The sequence below is a fragment of the Ranitomeya imitator genome, chromosome 1 (genome assembly GCF_032444005.1).
Source record: "Ranitomeya imitator isolate aRanImi1 chromosome 1, aRanImi1.pri, whole genome shotgun sequence".
NCBI lineage: Eukaryota > Metazoa > Chordata > Amphibia > Anura > Dendrobatidae > Ranitomeya > Ranitomeya imitator.
The window spans coordinates 1,186,336,681-1,186,357,029 of NC_091282.1; the positions used below are offsets into that span (position 1 = coordinate 1,186,336,681).

General features: G+C 42.7%; 1 protein-coding gene across 2 annotated transcripts in view; it reads right to left on the minus strand.

Moving 5' to 3' along the window:
• The window catches only part of SORCS2 (sortilin related VPS10 domain containing receptor 2), a 1,198,559-nt gene that overhangs the window by 1,099,556 nt on the left and 78,654 nt on the right, over window positions 1-20,349 (minus strand). The gene's annotated exons all lie outside the window — the stretch shown is intronic.

The window sequence follows — 20,349 nt, forward strand, 5'->3', positions numbered from 1 at the left end:
TTCGGTGACCCCTCCTCAAGGGGGGGGTACTGTTGTGATTTCTGTGGCAGAGCTCCCTCCTGTGGTCCAAGTGGTACTTCGGCTGATTCTCTCTGTGAGCTTCCGTTGGTGGAGGAAAGTGGTACTGCGGCTTCTGAGTTTCCTTCCGCAGGTGATGTGGTGAAGTCGTTAGGTGCTGCTCTACTTAACTCCACCTGGTGCTTTGATCCTGGCCTCCAGTCAATGTTCTAGTATTGGACCTGTTTCCTCCAGGATCGTTCCTGTGGCCTGCTGCTCTGCTTAGCTAAGTTCTACTTGCTATTTTGTTTGCTGTTTTTTCTGTCCAGCTTATCTATTTGTTTGCTGGAAGCTCTGGGACGCAGAGGGTGTACCTCCGTGCCGTTAGTTCGGTACGGAGGGTATTTTTGCCCCCTTTGCGTGGTTTTTGTAGGGTTTTGTGTAGACCGCAAAGTTACCTTTCCTATCCTCGCTCTGTTCAGAAAGTCGGGCCTCACTTTGCTAAATCTATTTCATCTCTACGTTTGTCTTTTCATCTTAACTCACAGTCATTATATGTGGGGGCTGCCTTTTCCTTTGGGGTATTTCTCTGAGGCAAGGTAGGCTTATTTTCTATCTTCAGGCTAGTTAGTTTCTCAGGCTGTGCCGAGTTGCATAGGGAGCATTAGGCGCAATCCACGGCTGCCTCTAGTGTTGTTGGAGAGGATTAGGGATTGCGGTCTGCAGAGTTCCCACGTCTCAGAGCTCGTTCTATGATTTTGGGTTATTGTCAGATCACTGTATGTGCTCTGACCTCCATGTCCATTGTGGTACTGAATTGCCTAATCATAACAGGTCTCTGCGTATATGCGTGTATATAGGCAAAGATCTGCCGATCCAGCACAGTGGGCGGGGAAAAGCTGACAGAGACCCGCCTGTCTGACTAGTCCCCAGCACAGCTCGATCCCCATCGGCTCTAACGTATGTTTTCCTCTGATCAGAGGAGTCAGAAGTGTAAAGATAAGGAGAAATAAAGAATTATATATACAAATGTTACTGCCTTATATAGGTGTTTAGTGATTGCTGTATTTATTAACACTATTATTAATAAAAAAACATTTTTATTCTTGAATTGAATGTGCTTCTTTACCTTGGTCACATCCTCGTGGTACATTTTGTGAATTGAATGTACTTCTTTACCTTGGTCACATCCTCGTGGTACATTTTGTGAATTGAATGTACTTCTTTACCTTGGTCACATCCTTGTGGTACATTTTGTGAATTGAATGTACTTCTTTACCTTGGTCACATCCTCGTGGTACATTTTGTGAATTAAATCTTCTTCTTTACCTTGGTCATATCCTCTTGGAACATTTTGTGAATTGAATGTACTTCTTTACCTTGGTCACATCCTCGTGGTACATTTTGTGAATTGAATGTACCTTGGTCACATCCTCGTGGTACATTTTGTGAATTGAATGTACTTCTTTACCTTGGTCACATCCTCGTGATACATTTTGTGAATTGAATGTACTTCTTTACCTTGGTCACATCCTCGTGGTACATTTTGTGAATTGAATGTACTTCTTTACCTTGGTCACATCCTCGTGGTACATTTTGTGAATTAAATGTACTTCTTTACCTTGGTCATATCCTCTTGGAACCTTTTTGTGAATTGAATGTACTTCTTTACCTTGGTCACATCCTCGTGGTACATTTTGTGAATTGAATGTACCTTGGTCACATCCTCGTGGTACATTTTGTGAATTGAATGTACTTCTTTACCTTGGTCACATCCTCGTGGTACATTTTGTGAATTGAATGTACTTCTTTACCTTGGTCACATCCTCGTGGTACATTTTGTGAATTGAATGTACTTCTTTACCTTGGTCACATCCTCGTGGTACATTTTGTGAATTGAATGTACTTCTTTACCTTGGTCACATCCTCGTGGAACATTTTGTGAATTGAATGTACTTCTTTACCTTGGTCACATCCTCGTGGTACATTATATGAATTGAATGTACTTCTTTACCTTGGTCACATCCATATGGTTCATCTTGAGTTTGTTATCTGTCTTTTGAAGTTGTAAAACAGGCCAAAATTATTTGTGGACTACATTGAGTAATAAATCCCATTGAATAGATGTAATTATGTTGCCTTGTAAAGGACGTCCAGGAGTGAATCTAATAAAAATCGACCCTGGCTCTACTTAATCACTTAATTTTCTGTCTCCTGTAATGAGTCCTTCCTTTGGCGGTTACATTGGTGACTAAACGAGTCCTCAGGACCAGTCGTTACATCGTTGTTACTGTCTGACACCATTAGATCACCAGGCCATTTGGGAGCTGGAAGAGGATGCTACCTGCCGACATCCTTGACTCTTCTTCTCATTAGTAGGCCTCTGTCATGACGTGCATCGAGTCACAACATCATGGCGTTGAGAGACCTACTAAAAAGGCACCCAGGTTTTCGGCAGGTAGTAGTAAGTTTGCTTTGCGATGTTCCGACTGCCACTGGATCACCTATAAATATAATGCTTAATTTTTTTACATTTTTGGTGGGTGAGGCTAACAGCAATTCCATCAATATTTTGGGGTGATCTTTTTTACAATGTTCACTGTGTAATATCTATTCTACTGGTCAATACAAATGTGTAAATGTAAAGAAAGAATATGTCGGCAGGTTTTTGCTATATAATCTGAGAGCAGCATGATGTAGGGGATGAGACCCTGATTCCAGCGATGTGTCACTTACTGGGCTGTGTACATACAATATGTGTGTTATCAGCAGTAGATTATCACTGCAGGACTAGGTGTCTTGTGGCTCCTGGTCAAACTCTGCCCAGCTGATTTGCAGTGCACACAGAAAGCAGCCAATCAGGGGTGTGGGTGGGATTATACAGAGCTCAGAATTCAGAGCTCTGCTAGATCTGCAGCAGAGAAAACTGTCATTGTATCACAACTGCTGCACCCAGTAAGTGATACATCACTGGAAAAACTTGCTGATACATTTCCTTTCTTTAGATTTCTATATTTTAACAATTTATTTCTGCCAATTAAAAACTTCTTTAAAAAAAAAAAAAGACTTAATTTTGTGTCCCATAATATTTTTTTTTTTTACTTTTTTGCAGGTCGGCTGACACATACAGTACAGTCCAAAAGTTTGGACACACCTTCTCATTTACAGGCCATAATACAAACAGTCTATTCAGTAGGTCTATCAGCTGTGTATCCACCAGACTTCTGGACAACACAACTGATGATCCCACCCCCATTTATAAGGCAAGAAATCCCACTTATTAAACCTGACAGGGCACACCTGTGAAGTGAAAACCATTCCCGGTGACTACCTCTTGAAGCTCATCAAGAGAATGCCAAGAGTGTGCAAAGCAGTCATCAAAGCAAAAGGTGGCCACTTTGAAGAACCAAGAATATAAGACATAATTTCAGTTGTTTCACACTTTTTTGTTAATTATATAATTCCACATTTGTTAATTCATAGTTTTGATGCCTTCAGTGTGAATTTACAATTTTCATAGTCATGAAAATACAGAAAAATCTTTAAATGAGAAGGTGTGTCCAAACTTTTGGTCTGTACTGTAGGTGAACTACAAGAGTTGGGGACCATCCTGATCGGGTTCACCTAGTCGCGGTGGGATGGCTTTTATGCATTTTAGATCTCATTTTAGTGTCAACTAACAACCCCATGATATTTACTATTTATTTACTGCAGGGTATCTATTCATTTTTTTTTTTTATCCCAGTTTTTTTCTGCCAACTCAGCTGATTGAATGCTTACGTTTTGCAGATCCAGTTCATGTTTTTTTTGCTTGTTTGTTTTTTGCTCCATTTTTGGGTTTTTACGACATGTAGGCCATTTTTATTTTATGTTATTTTTGGGAGACAGAATATCAGGAGAGCAATTAAAATATTTTCTTAAAACAAAAAAATGTCATGGCATTCACTACGTGAGACAAATAACGCAATAATCTTAAGGGGATGAGGCACAACAAAATACAATATTGATATTGTTTTTCATTTTCTTTTGCCTTTATTTGGCGAAATGAGTTTATTTGTACTTTTTTGCATCCGAGTTACTTTTTGTACAGTTATCTATAACTTTCACTATTTTTCACTATGAAATTCATGGATCTTTTTACTATTTGTAGTCCTATTATGGGACTTGACACTTCAATAATACTTCTGTCGTGCTGTATATGCTCCCTGTCGATATTATTTTGACAGCGGTCTGGCAGGATCTATAGATCAGATCAATAGCATACCTGGGGGTCTTTTATTAGGTCGCCAGCATGCCACTGCAACCCATTAGCACCCCATGATCATGTTTTGGGTTGTAAATTGGCTTATGGAGGGAAATCCCTGTCTCTGTAAGGCCTCTTTCACACATCCAGATAATTCCGGTACGGAGAAATCGGTACCGGAATTATCCGTGTCCGTGTGCTCACGTAGCACATCAGTGTGGCACACGTGCGGCAGCCGTGTGCCGCCCGTGTGCCAACTGAGGACCACACGGACCGTGCAGGAGACAGCGCTACAGTAAGCGCTGTCCCCTGCTTTGGGTGCTGAATCAAGAATTCATTCCTTCTTCCCAGCAGCACCGTTCGCTGGAGAGAAGGAATGAAAAATCTTTTTTTTTCTTTTCCCTTAAAAATAAAGCTTGTGCGTCCCCTCCCGCCTCCCATCCCCTGTGCGCCCCCCCCCCCCCCCCCCTTGCCAGGAAATACTCACCGACACTTAGCTCCAGCGATGTCTCCTCTCAGCGCCGGCAGCAGGCCCTGTGTGAGCGGTCACATGGTCCCGCTCATTACAGTGAGGAATATGCGCATATTCCTCACTGTAATGACCGGGGCCATGTGACCGCTCACACAGGGCCTGCTGCCGGCGCTGAGAGGAGAGAGGAGTCATCGTTGGAGCTGGGTGTCGGTGAGTATTTCCTGGCAAACTTTATTTTTAAGGGAAAAGAAAATTAAAAAAAAAGATTTTTCATTCCTTCTCTCCAGCGAACGCTGCTGGGAAGAAGGAATTAATTCCGTCTTCAGCACCACACGCAGGGGGGACAGAGCTTACTGTAGCGCTGTCTCTCCTGCGGGCAGTACGTTCATACGGAGGAGAGTGCACACTGTTCTCTGTGTGCACGTGTGCGGGACGCTTTGCGGACCGTGCTGCCGGCAAAAAACGGACATGTCTCCGTGTTTTCAACACGGACTCACGGTCCGTGAAAACGCGGAGACATGTGCATAGACCCATTCATTTGAATGGGTCTACGTGTGTCAGTGTCTCCGGTATGTGAGAAAACTGTCAGTACACGTACCGGAGACACTGACATGTGAAAGAGGCCTAATGCTAAGTTCACACTAAGCTTTTTTGCATCTTTTTTTATGCATTTTTTAATGCAAATTTTCAGCTGCGCTTTACAGTACCAGCAAAGTCTATGAGATTTCAGAATCCCATGTACACAGCTTGTTTTTTTATCATCTGGATTTTGTGCTTTGCATGGAACATGTCATTTGTTTCAGCGTTTTTCTAGCGTTGTTCCCCCATTGAAATGAATGGGTGGCGAAAAAACGCTGAAAAAACACACCAAAAATGCATTTATCAGGTTTTACTGCATTTTTTTTTGTGTCAAAACCTGATTCTATAGAATAGGACTTTTTTTTAATACAAAATTTTATCAGCATGCACAAAAAGACAACCCTATCATGCCAAAAACACAACAAAAAAAACGCACCAAAGACCAAGAAAAACATGTTTTTTTTCTGCAGCTTTTTTTTCCTGCAAAGAGATCAGGTTTTGCTGCAGAAAAAAAAAAAAGGTAAAAAAACGCCTAGTGTGAACTTACCCTAAAACTGTGTATTTGCTAACTATGGCATCTATGGATTGATATACAGCCATGTGAGGAGTTTCCTCCGATCTCGGCTGTCAGAGCAGACGCTGAGCTGTCATTAGACAAGTACCCACTATCCATAGCACCATAAAATAACACATCGGCAGTCATGATAGGGTGAAAGGTAAATACAGTAAAAATTTACCTTCCGAAAAAAAAGTCTATCCAAGTATTGAATAAATGATCCTGCCTACTTAATAGACTGTGGGCAATTTCCGTTAACCGCAGCCAACACACATTTATATACTCCCACTAAATTGAGCGTATGGACTCAACCAAATGAATTTGGACTAAATTAAATCCATGAAAGTTTTTTTTTCTTTTTTTTTCCTTTCTGGAAGCTTTTCTTCCAATTTCTGTAGAAAAAAAAAAATCTAAAACGAAAATGTAAAAGTCAAGCTTCCTTACCCAGCTAATGACTTTGAGTGGCGAGTCTCAGTCAATGCTTTGCCATTTTAAAGAAGCCGCATATGGATTATTAACCTTCGGTATCACAAGGGGGACGTTTATCAAGGACTATAGAGTGTTATCATCCGCAGACAGCTTTACTGCGGACGAACAAATATTTGATAAAATATAAACACTGAGCAATTCTCAAATCCCGGGTGTGTCGTAACTTCTCACTGACATTTTACAGAGACAGGACTTTTATCTATTCCTTCCATGCTGGGGAGAAAGGCAAGACTTCAAGACATGAAAACCGTTAAATAAAAGTATAAAGTGAAGACACAGGAATCTATATCCGAGAAAGAGAGAGAGGGAAGCTACAAAGCTACGGAGACAATTCTCACAGCATCGGAGCAAGGAAAAATAAGAAATTGGAAAAATAGTAGGCTTATGAAATTCATTATAAATTCCCCTTTCACCATGTGATATTATAATTATCACATATAAAAAGCACAACATGAACATGAAGAGGATTGATAGATAGAAATAAATAAAAAAAAGAGCAAAAAGAAGCACCAAAAATAGTAAATATATATATAAAAAAGAGGCAGCACATCAAATAAGTGAAAATCACATGTCTGGGTTCAAGCCAACACTATCACCCAAAGAACACCATCCCCACAGTGAAACATGGTGGTGACAGCATCAAGCTGCAGGATGTTTTTCAACATCAGGGACAGGGAAAAAGGTCCGAGATTGAGGGTAAGAGGGCTGGTGATGAGAACTGCAGGGATATTCTTGAGCAAAACCTGTTTCAATCTGTCAGTGATTTGAGACTGGGATGGAGGTTCTCCTTCCAAGACAATGACCCGAAGCATTCTGATATAGCAACACTTGAGTGGTGTAAGAGGAAACGTGTAAATGTTTTGGAGTGGCCTAGTCGAAGCCCAGACCTTAATCCAACTGAGAATCTGTGGTTGAAAATTGCTGTTCACTAGAGGAAACCATCTAACTTGAAGGAGCTGAAGCCATTTTGCCATGAGAAATGGACAAAAATCCCAGTGGCCAGATGTGTAAATCTCATAGAGACTTATCCAAAGCGACTGTAATTGCTGCAAATGGAGGCTCTACAAAGTACTGACTTTAGGGGGAGGGGGTGAATAGTTATGCACTCTAAAGTTTTCAGTTATTTTGTCCTATTTGCGGTTTGTTTCACACAAAAAAGAAAACCAAATGTTCACAGTTGTAGGCATGTTCTTTACATGAACTGATTCAACCCTCAAAAAAAAGTGAAATTCCAGGTTGAGAGGTAACAAAACAGCAAAAAATGCCAAGGAGGTGATTACTTTTGCATGCCACTGTAGATAGAAAACATGTCCTGTAGGTAAAATTAACCACTACTCACTAATTATGCTCTTTATTAACCCCCCAGACCACCAGGAATATTATTAGTAGATGCAATTTTGACTCCTAAAATCCAGTTAAAGAGTTATTGCACTTCTTTTAGTTTCATGACCTCCCATTAGGATAGGAGTAGATCTCCAGTAGCGGCCACTACACAGGTGTCAGATTTGCGCTTTTCAGCTCCCCAGCTACTAACATCCAGCTGTTGCCGGCACTGAGATTAGCCAGGACGGCTAAGAACCCCCACAAATCGTATACTGATGATGTGGATGAACAAACCTAAAAGTAGTACCCTTTAATATTATTTAGTCACCTATTAAATGTTATTACAAAATCCGCTAGTGACCAGGGACAGTTTTTCGATTTTTTTAAGCCAATCTTCCATCACAGGCACATAAAGGAGCGCAACAGAATGAACTATATAGGGAAGCAAAGTGCAGATATAGTGTTCTCACACAGGGGCCATCTTTTATCTGTGTCCACTCCTATATTATTTAAATCATTGGACCACCGAGATGAAAAAAGTGGATGTGGCCCCTCTCTTAAATGGCACCTTAGACAGCTGCCTACTCTGACTACTCCTCATCTGGACCTTCCCCCTTTTTACATTTTTTATTTTCCAAGGTCATTTTATTAGAACAGTTTTGCAATTTACTTTTTTTTTTTTTTTAGATAATTTTCATTTCCGGGAAGACATTACTTCTTGCGTTTCTGTTTATATAGCAGAACAATTTTTGATGAAGTATACACTTTGTGATAAACTGGTACCCTTATCCCAACTCCATTACAATTCTCCGATGATGCAGAAATGGAAAAAAAAGGAATATTTATCCACCAAGTTGAAAAGCAAAAAACAAAACACTTAGCTGCGCACTTTGCATATATTTTCTGGCGGCGGCACACCGGTGACATTCTGATCGCTGCAAACCGTGAAATAGAGGAAGATAATATGAACCCCCCGCTGTGCGGCCAACATTTACATCCATTTCTCCTATTCGGTAGTTCCTCCCCATTAATGTAATTTATTTGTATTTTTCTTATGAAAATATACCTGCTTTGTGGTATAGGTATTTAGTTCTTAAAGATATACAGCACCGTGGTTTCATGGATTGATCTCTGGACGCCTGGCTTAGAATAAATAAGTATTGAGAAAAATGCGGTACGGAACATTGACACAGCGTGAACCATATTGTATTGTGTTTGTTGTGTGATAGGAATTCCAAGATGGATTTTCCCACGGAATGAACGGTGAATAACTCATGTCAAAGTCACTTTATATCACAGGTGTACGAAATAGGGCCATAACTACCGTAGATCCAAAGGAAGTAGGGTCTTGTATTCATGCTCATCTTAAAGAGGTTGTCCACTACTTTTTCAATGATGGCCTATGCTTAGGATACGTCATCAATGAAAAAGTGGTGGACAACCTCTTTAAGTGATATGGACACCTCCGAGAGCATGTTTTAGGGTTTGTTTGTTTTTTTTTTTGTTTTTACTAAAATGCAGGCATTGTTTTCTAAACCTCATTTTTGGGGTTTATTAAACAATTTGGACCGTTTGGCTTCTACAGCCTCTATTTATCACAGTGCATAGTAGACTGAGTTGATCACAAATCAGCTTTGAAGATTGTTCGGGAAAAGAGAGAAGATGGAGGAAAGAGAGAGAATTATTTTTTTTTCTTTTCTTAACAGTTCGGGTATCAATTACTTTCAATAGGATTTGGGTTATGGTGAAAATTCGGCTCTGGTACCCGAACCCAACTTCCACTGGTCCGCCCATTCCTACTCATTGACTGATTTTATTATTAAAGGGGTTGTGTATTAATATACAAGTTAATCTTAAAGGGAATCTATCAGCAGCTTTTCACTGTAAGGTGACAGAAGTATGATGTGTGGAAAGAGACCCTGATTCCCGTGATATATCACAGTTTCCTGCGTGCAGCAGTTGTGATACAATCACAGTTTTCTCTGCTGCAAATCTGGCAGTGCTATGAATGTGGAGCTGTCTGTCTATATCCTCGCCCACACCAGCTTTCTGTGTAAATTCCATGTTGACAGAACGCTCTGAATCAGTATTGAAATGGCAAAACACAGCCGAGTAAGTGTCATATCCCTGGAATCAGGGTCTCTGTCTCCTCATCATGCTGCTCTCAGATTACATAGACAAACCTGCTGATAGACTAATAAGAATAATAAACCATCTTTGTATATTGCTCAACAATAGCACAATGTTCCCTAGAGTATCGTCTCGGAGGAGCCCGATGATCTATATATTCATATGGTTTCCTAAACCTCAAGATAAAATCATGAATAATAGATTAAAGAAATAATAGTGAGTAAAAATGAAAAAAAAATAATCCGAACGCAAACAATTGACAGCTCCATCAACAAATGTAACGCCGGGGTTTCTGATTAAGGTAAAACCAGCTTTGTCGGTGACACTTTAACATCAGCGCCGACTCCGTTCCTGCAGACGTATTAAACCAATTAAGCAATTTGCCTTGTTCAAAGCGAAACACTCTGTTTTCTTTCAACATTCTGCGGAAAGCGTCTTCCGCTGTCATTTGTAGAAGTCTTGAATATGCTTTCTTGCCGAGTGTTGTGAAGAAGACGAATAGATGACGGTCCTTGGCACAGCCAAGCCTGACTAATCACCCCTAATTACCTCTCATTCACACCCAACATATTGGAACAAGGAAATTGAGGATTATCATTACTGCGCGGCTGGCACCTGGGAAGCCAATCTTCTGAGCATTGTCATACATTCACTATGACTAGTCATATCTTATGTCTTATAACGCATCGGCTTCTTCTTTATCTATCTAAACGCGGGATAAATGTTACTACACGGCTGGATATAGAACCGTAAACCATTTTATACCTCCCTTTAGCCTTAGTTTCGATAGTACCATCTGTTGGTTCCTACCCAGGTGGTGTACTTACTTTCATACAGTGCCTTAATAAGAAGCGTCGTCATACTGTGCGCTTTCTAAACAACAGTGCGATAAAGATGCCTGAATACATACCCCTTTATATACATTCCATTTCTAAAGAGAATATACAAATACAGACTTTATTAAAGGGGTTGTCCGGCCTTAGACTACAAGTTTGTGGTCACTCTGCGACTTTTGAGCGCTCACTCTGGTGCTGGCGTAGGGGGAAGCGGTGTCAGACCGCAGGTATGTGATTTTCATGCATGCGGTCACATGCCGACTAGACGTGCCACCGTGAGCGAGGCTGAACAAGTCTAGTCGGAATGTGGTCGGAAGTATGTAAATCACATACTTGGGATCACATGACCGCCAACGCCAAAGATTCCTCATAGAGTGACTGCAGACTTGTAATATAAGGCCGGACAACGACTTTAAAGAAACTAGATATACAAAAGAATCATGGCATATGCATATAAAAATAACATCTTGCTATAAAGGCAACATGTCAAAAGCTAAAAAAAATACAGAAAAGAAAAAAGGACCGAAAAATGCGATTGATAAAAAGGTAATACAGATACCAGGCTTTAGAAAAAAAATATATAATCCCGTCCTTAATAAATCTATATGAAGACAATCAGTTGTGACAACCTAAGTCCAACAAAATAAGGCAATTTCTTTTCTTCAAAAAATGGCTTGAAAGCACAAAATGTACAGATATTCGAAAGATTTACTGTCTATCTAGTAAAAAATTAAAAAATCAATTATTCAATCTTGGTTTTTTACGCCAGGACATATACGCCTCACATAAATGTTGACAACTACACTGGCATGTAAAAGTTTGGGCACCCCTGCTCAAAATGACTGTTTTTGTGAGCAGTTAAGCAAGTGGAAGATGAAATGATCTCTAAAAGGCCTAAAGTTAAAGATGACACATTTCCATGGCCCAAAAAAATTTATCATCTTTTTACATTTTAAAAACTACAAAAAGGAAGATGGGCCAATGAAAACGTTTAGTGTCACCCCCTTTTGAAAGTATCACAGCTTTTAACAAGAGAGCATTTCAATTCTTGTTTTAGGGATTTTCATCCATTCTTGAGGGTAGCCCTCAGATCAGGGTCTTCATCATTAGAGTACGAAGCAATGATGAGTATCTCTCGCCCTCTCTCCCCGACTTGTCCTACATTACACAGATAACCAACTGATCTGAATGGGGATGGTGTAATACCTCATTTTCCCTTTAGAGGCAGTGCAGGGAAATGAAACACTTACTGCCAGGTTTCTTCTTACTGTACAGATGATCACTAGGGGTGGCGGAAAGGGATAAACTTTGTGAAACTTTTGTATTAAGATGCATACCAAACTTTTTTTTTTTCAGAAACCATTAAATGATGGATTATTTTAATCTAATTTCACCTGCAATGACTGTAGTGGCATTTCTGTCCCCTTTGTATCCATGTGTTGGATTTTCGCCATACAAAAATCAATACGTAGTGTGACCCTCCCCCTCCCGGGATCAGCAGCGCATCGATAGCGGATTAGTCAGATTTCACAAAGTCTATTTACCACACGACGCTAGCTCATCCTTGACTAAGATTTATGGAGGTGAATGGAGAGGCTAAACATAAGCTGATGATTCACAGGGAATTTCAATGGGATTGTACAATAAGTGGATCAGTCACCTACGAGGGTGAAGCCATGATGTAGGCAAAATGAATGTTTGTGTCGACAACATCTTACTATAGAAATGCTACATACATGCTAGCCACCTTAGGGAGAGACCCAAGTTGGGCTAAATGTAGCGGGACGAAAGAGACCGAAAAGCCCTCTACTTAAAGGAAATACATAAAGCATCCACTATGTACTATAGAAATGGAGATTGATACCCATGTGTGGACAGGGACCACTCTGCCACCATCACTGACAGACTCGGACACATAACCGCTATGAAGAGAGATGAAGCCAACTTGGAGCCCCATCCTTTCACGAAAGACAACTACTGTTTAAAGCCAGGTTCACATTGTGTTTTTGGCACATGTCAGCAACTCTATCTAGACTTACCGTACATCTAAAGCCCCTGAAAAACGGGATTTGGGTCTTATCTTAGGAGTGGAGAGTGGTACGGAAAAAAAAACAGCAACGCCGGATTCAGGAGAACAGCGGTATTTACACCAGAGGAAAACAAATTACATTTTTATGGCAAGTGACAGGACATTCATATCTGTGTATTCTTATTTTCTAACATTTATATTTTCAAGGTTTATATTCCATTTTCTGTACATGAACAGAGGTGGTCCCACTTATGAGAGCCTCAGCCGCAATGTATGGGAGAACCAGTCTATGAGTGTATATTTGTCCATCAGGATTATTCCCAGAGAAATGAGGCATTGCATGGTGAACATTGAAATCAACGGATTATCTATGTGATGGGCAGATGTGCTGAGAACAGAGACAACTGTGTGCCGAGAGCATTTATTTCTGTACACAGGCTCTCCGCAGGCCATCTTTACACAGCCGCTCTGTAAGAATGGGATATACGTATATATTATATATATATATATATATATATATATATATATATATATATATATATATAAACCACCCCATAGGGATATCTACAGTAATCCTAGCCCAGAAGTTCAAAGCACACCTATATGTAAATCACCATGCATTTTCCAAGCTCGCTCCCCACTCTCTGCGGGTGCAATAGCAGTTACCTTCCCGATGTAACAGGCCATAGTATACCCTGAGTCCTAGGGTTAAAGCTGTCTAGGCTTGATTATATCCCGGGTATATTATGGCCTACGCTATTTTCATAGACATATTATTGAAAAACTTCAATCAGTAGAAATAGTAGGCGTCCACAAAGATATAATGAGGTAAAGAATCTACCGCACTTCTCAGTAGTTCCAAACAGCAGCTGTGTGTCTGAAGATGACAGAAGGAGATCTGCTCCCACTACGGGGAAGTCAGGCTTAAGTTATTAAAAAATGGCATCTAAAATCTGTCTCATTTACGAGGGCTCATAAAATGGATGGGTATATTGTAGCCGGGAGGGGTATCGTTTTAACTAGGCTATTTTACATTTTACATCCCCCGGATATAGTTTGGCCTGGGTCAAACTATACCCAGTTTAATCTGGACAGGAGTTAATTTATCCTGTATTACAAAACTGCATATTGTAGATCAGCAGGATAGAACCGAAGCATATCGATTTTAGGAGGATCCCCGCATATAAGGCTCAATACATACAGTACGTATAGGAATATAGGAAGAAGTGTGCATATCTCTGACTGCAAAACGCGAACTAAAAATTGTAAATGGGTGGTAATGTCATATAAACCACCATGCCTCCTCTCTGTATTCTATGCCAAGTTGTGATTTGTATGACTATAGGGTTAACTTGCAGCGCATGGGCCTCTTAATACATTTGTAGCATGGCCCCTATTACCATATGATAGACTACAGTATATGGATAAAAGTATTGGGACACATTTCACAATCGCTGAATTCAGATTTCTTATTCAAGATCATTTTCACCCAGTTTATAACATTCGGCCCCTCGCCCCCCAGTGTATAACATCAGGCCCCTCGACCCCCAGTGTATAACATCCTGCCCCTCGCCCCCCAGTGTATAACATCCTGCCCCTCACCCCCAGTGTATAACATCTGGCCCATTGCCCCCCAGTGTATAACATCCTGCCCCTCGCCCCCCAGTGTATAACATCAGGCCCCTCGACCCCCAGTGTATAACATCCTGCCCCTCGCCCCCCAGTGTATAACATCCGGCCCCTCTCCCCCCAGTGTATAACATCTGGCCCATCGCCCCCCAGTGTATAACATCCGGCCCCTCACCCCCCAGTGTATAACATCCGGCCCCTCGCCCCCCTGTGTATAACATTCGGCCCTTCGCCCCCAGTGTATAACATCCGGCCCCTCGCCCCCCGAGTGTATAACATCCTGCCCCTCGCCCCCCAGTGTATAACATCCTGCCGCTCACCCTTCAATGTATAACATCCAGCCCCTCGCCCCCCAGTGTATAAGATCCAGACCCTCGCCCTTCAGTATATAACATCCAGCTCCTCGCCAAACACCAGTGTATAACATCCTGCCCCTCGCCCCCCAGTGTATAACATCCTGCCCCTCGCCCCCCAGTGTATAACATCCTGCCCCTCGCCCCCCAGTGTATAACATCCTGCCCCTCGCCCCCCAGTGTATAACATCCTGCCGCTCACCCTTCAATGTATAACATCCAGCCCCTCGCCCCCCAGTGTATAAGATCCAGACCCTCGCCCTTCAGTATATAACATCCAGCTCCTCGCCGACCACCAGTGTATAGCATCCAGCCCCTCGCCCCCAAGTGTATAACATCCGGCCCCTCGCCCCCCAGTGTATAACATCCTGCCCCTCGCCCCCCAGTGTATAACATCCTGCCGCTCACCCTTCAATGTATAACATCCAGCCCCTCGCCCCCCCAGTGTATAAGATCCAGACCCTCGCCCTTCAGTATATAACATCCAGCTCCTCGCCGACCACCAGTGTATAGCATCCAGCCCCTCGCCCCCAAGTGTATAACATCCGGCCCCTCGCCCCCCAGTGTATAACATCCAGCCCCTCGCCCCCCCAGTGAATAACATCCGGCCCCTCGCCCCCCAGTGAATAACATCCGGCCCCTAGCACCCCAATGTATAACATCTGACCCCTTTCTTCCAGTGAATAACATCCGGTCCTTCGCCCCCTCCCCCCCCAGTGTATAACATCTGCCCCCTTTCTTCCAGTGTATAACTTCCGGCCCATCACCATGCCGTCTGCCTTTATCGGTCGGCGGTACAGAGCCCACTGATAACAGCTCGGTTCTGTAATAGGAACCACCGATGTAACAAGTCTGTTCATAACATTTCTTCCCTCCTAAATCTTCCCCCAGCACTTGTGAGTGATATTAGTTATAAGTGTAAGGAAATGCAGCAACTCAGCCACGAAGTCGAGACCCCGTAACGTTACAGAACTGGGTCCCCAAGAGCTGAGGAGTAGAGAGCAGAAAAGTCACCAACACTCTGCTGACTCCATAACTAGAGAGTCCAAAACTCCACTGGTATTAACATAATGGCAAACACTGCGCCCCCACAAGGAGCTTTATGGCTGAGCAGCTAAATGAAGCCTTACATCACCAAGTACAATGCCACATGTCAGCTGGAGTGATGTAAAGCTGCCACCACTGGACTCCGGAGCAGACGTGTTCTGTGGAGTGACAGATCACACTCCTCTATCTGACGTCTGATGGACACGTTTGGGTTTGGTAAATGCCAGGAGAGCGTTTACTGTCTGACCGCACTGTGACACCTCTAAAGTTTGGTGGCATAAAAGGAGGAAAATCATTGTTTAATCGTCTGTCCGTCTGTGGGTAATAATGATAACTGCATGACATGTATAGATTGTTAGCTATATCACTGCTTGTGGCCTGAGAACATAAATTAATACTCTATCAATGCTTTCTGACTTACCGTATATATTACTTGTTTAATAATGTGGATTTTGCAACCAATAAAAATAAAACTTCAGGCATAAAACTTTTCCTGTTTTGACAATGCGGTTTTATAGCAGTTACAGCAAATGTTCCGCAGTGTTATATATTACGGGAGCGTAGCTATCCGGTTATATCCTCTACATGTACATAGCGTTACAGGACAGGAATCTAAAGGGGCTCTATGTTTTCGAATATCTGGTGATATTTTAGAGAGGGGTCCCTAGTTTAGGACTCAAATATAGAAGCCGAAGAGAAGAATAGCTAGAAGCAGAATGTCTTACAGACAAGGTCCTGGCATGTCTGGGCATCACATCGAATTTAATTGATTTTTTGCTATACCCCTAAGGCTCAGGTCAATTTTAGGTTCTGTGTTTGATTCTTTTTTGGACTAACGCAACAGCCTAAGGGTCATGACAACCTTCTCTGTTTTTTTTTTTCTCCCTCAAGAAGTCATCCATAAAGGAGTCTAAAGAAGTCTAATCCTAGATAATTCCCTCAATGGCCATTTCCGATGTAGTTGTGAGCCCAAAGGATTTTTGGCGGCCAAAAGCCAAACTTGAAACTAATAATTAAGCTATATTGAAAAAACTGAGTTTCCATGCAAAAACTTGTGTGGCTTGAGGGGCATCAAGCAAAGTAGGAGAATAAACATTTCCCTCTAGGCAAAGTGAACGGGTTGGGAGGGTCACAAATTTTATAGAACTACTAGATGGTGTCCCGATTCTAACGCATCGGGTATTCTAGAATATGCATGTCCACGTAGTATATTGCCCAGCCACGTAGTATATTGCCCAGCCATGTAGTATATTGCCCAGCCACATAGTATATTGCCCAGCCACGTAGTATATTGCCCAGCCACGTAGTATATTGCCCAGCTACGTAGTATATTGCCCAGCCACGTAGTATATTGCCCAGCCACGTAGTATATTGCCCAGCCACGTAGTATATTGCCCAGCTACGTAGTATATTGCCCAGCCACGTAGTATATTGCCCAGCCACGTAGTATATTGCCCAGCCACGTAGTATATTGCCCAGCCACGTAGTATACAGCACAGAGCCACGTAGCATATTGCCCAGCCATGTAGTATATTGCCCAGACACATAGTATATTGCCCAGTCACATAGTATATTGCCCAGTCACGTGGTATATTGCCCAGCTACGTAGTATATTGCCCAGCTACGTAGTATATTGCCCATTTACGTAGTATATTGCCCAGCCCCGTAGTATATTGCCCAGCCACGTAGTATACAGCACAGAGCCACGTAGCATATTGCCCAGCCATGTAGTATACAGCACAGAGCCCCGTAGTATATTGCTCAGCTACGTAGTATATTGCCCAGCTACGTAGTATATTGCCCAGCCACGTAGTATACAGCACAGAGCCACGTAGCATATTGCCCAGCCATGTAGTATACAGCACAGAGCCCCGTAGTATATTGCTCAGCTACGTAGTATATTGCCCAGCTACGTAGTATATTGCCCAGCCATGTGGTATACAGCGAAGAGCCACGTAGTATATTGTCCAGCCACATAGTATACAGCAGAGCCACGTAGTATATTGCACAGCGACATAGTATATTGCCCAGCTACGTAGTATATTGCCCAGCTACGTAGTATATTGCCCATTTACGTAGTATATTGTCCAGCCACGTAGTATACAGCAGAGCCACGTAGTATATTGCACAGCGACGTAGTATATTGCCCAGCCACGTAGTATACAGCACAGAGCCACGTAGTGTATTGCACAGCAAGGTAGTATATTGTCCAGCCACGTAGTATACAGCACAGAGCCACGTAGTATATTGCCCAGCCACGTAGTATACAGCACAGAGCCACGTAGTATACAGCACAGAGCCACGTAGTGTATTGCACAGCAAGGTAGTATATTGTCCAGCCACGTAGTATACAGCACAGAGCCACGTAGTATATTGCACAGCGACGTAGTATATTGGCCAGCCACGTAGTATACAGCACAGAGCGACGTAGTATATTGCCCAGCCACGTAGTATATTGCACAGCGACGTAGTATATTGGCCAGCCACGTAGTATATTGCCCAGCCACGTAGTATACAGCACAGAGCGACGTAGTATATTGCCCAGCCACATAGTATACAGCACAGAGCTACATAGTATATTGTCCAGCCACGTAGTATACAGCACAGAGCCACGTAGTATATTGCACAGTGACGTAGTATATTGCCCAGCCACGTAGTATACAGCAGAGCCATGTACTATATTGCACAGCGACGTAGTATACAGAACAGAGCCACGTAGTATATTGCCCAGTGACGTAGTATATTGCCGAGCCACGTATGTCACAGGTTAAAAAAATAAAAAATAAACTTACTCACCTAACGATCCGAGGGCCCCTTGTAGTTTAACATACTCACCATTCTGGTCGCTGCTCCTCAGCGTCCCGTCTCTCCGCCTCCTGGGATCTAACGGCGCTGTACAGATGGGCGCGCGGCTGCCGCCATCTTGCGTTCCCAGGATGCTTTGCGAAAATACCAATATGACTTAGCGGTCTCGCAAGACCGCTAGGTCTTCTGGGTAATTTCGCAAAGCATCGCTGGGAAAGGAAGATGGTGGCCGGCGCGAGCGCCTCAGCGGACAACAGAGGGTGAGTATAGCAGGTTTTTTGTTTTTTTAACATTATTTTTTTTTACTATTGATGCCGCATAGGCAGCATCAATAGTAAAAGGTTGGGGACACACAGGGTTAATAGCGGCGGTAACGGAATGCGTTACCCGTGGCAACACGGTCCGTTACCGCCGGCATTAACCCTGTGTTAGCGGTGACCGGAGGGGAGTATGGAGCGGGCGCCGGGGACACTGACTGCGGGGAGCAGAGCGCCGGGGACACTGACTGCGGGGAGCGGAGCGCCGGGGATACTGACTGCGGGGAGCGGGGACTATGGAGCGGGCGCCGGCCACTGACTGCGGGGAGTATGGAGCGGCCATTTTCTTCCGGACTGTGCCTGTCGCTGATTGGTCGTGGCTGGTTTGCGGCGACCATTCAGCGACTTGGATTTCCATGATAGACAGAGGCCACGACCAATGAATATCCGTGACAGACAGACAGACAGAAGGACAGACGGAAGTACCCCTTAGACAATTATATAGTAGATGTAATCAGATAATTGCTCAGTGTTTAAAGCACGCCACTTTTTCAGGAGCTTTTGGAGCAGAAACTGAGCGTAATCTCTCAAAATCCTCCTCAAAAATTCAAAGCTCCTCAAAAACTTTGCTATAAAAATTTAGGAACAAAACTCTGTATGTACACACACACTGTACAGGGTGTGCACGCAATGAGTCTTTCTGAAGAGTTTTCGAAGCAGAACTTAAGAGTTTTCAAAAAGAGTTTAGAGAATTTCCGCTCAATTTTTGCTCCAAAAACTCCTCAAAATCTTAGTATGTACAAACCATAAGACTATGTTCCCTCTGCGTGGTTAAGACGTTGAGTGAACCGCCAAGTTTTCCAAGGTAAAACCGACACTGCTGACAATTTCCTGAAGAACGTTTGCCGGTGGGTTTTTACTTGCCTTTTTAGTGGCTCCACCGCCGCCGCCAGCGTCTTTGCTCCGTACTTTCAAAGTCACCCGAAGAATGACTGTTATTTCTTTTAACTTCTTCAAAGTTTCTGAATCCTGAAGCAGTTAAAAGAAACGACATACGACAGAAAAGGTGCAGAAAAAATGGCGTTTTGACATTGCTGAGCACTATGTTCATTTTTTGCGGCACTTTTAAACCGCTCTTGTGGTCTAGTGAATTAGAGGAATCTTTGAGCCCTTTAAGTATTACTTCTGCACCCGATACTGATATGCCCCCAGCTAATATAGGGGATCAACCAGCTCAAGAACGAGGCACAGGAACCCGCCTAATGGGTCTGACTTATCAAAGCTTTTTTTTGCCAGAATTCTAGTGTCAACATTTTTGAAAAGTTTTGCCATTTTCACCCAGCTCCAGCAAAATGGGCAAAGCTGGGGTATGGTGACCCTTGCTCGTCAAATTCATGCCAAACATCGGAGTTCTCTATTTGAAAGTTTATAGAACATAACATTATGGTCGTATTATTCTGGACAACTTGTATGTATGAGATGGCAATGTCATTGTCACATTTTCTGGCTTGGATACTGGTCACGGTTCTATTTTGTTGGATCAGCATGTAACATCCAATGCAAACGCCGAGAAAGAACATCAATCAATAAGCACTTATTGCAGG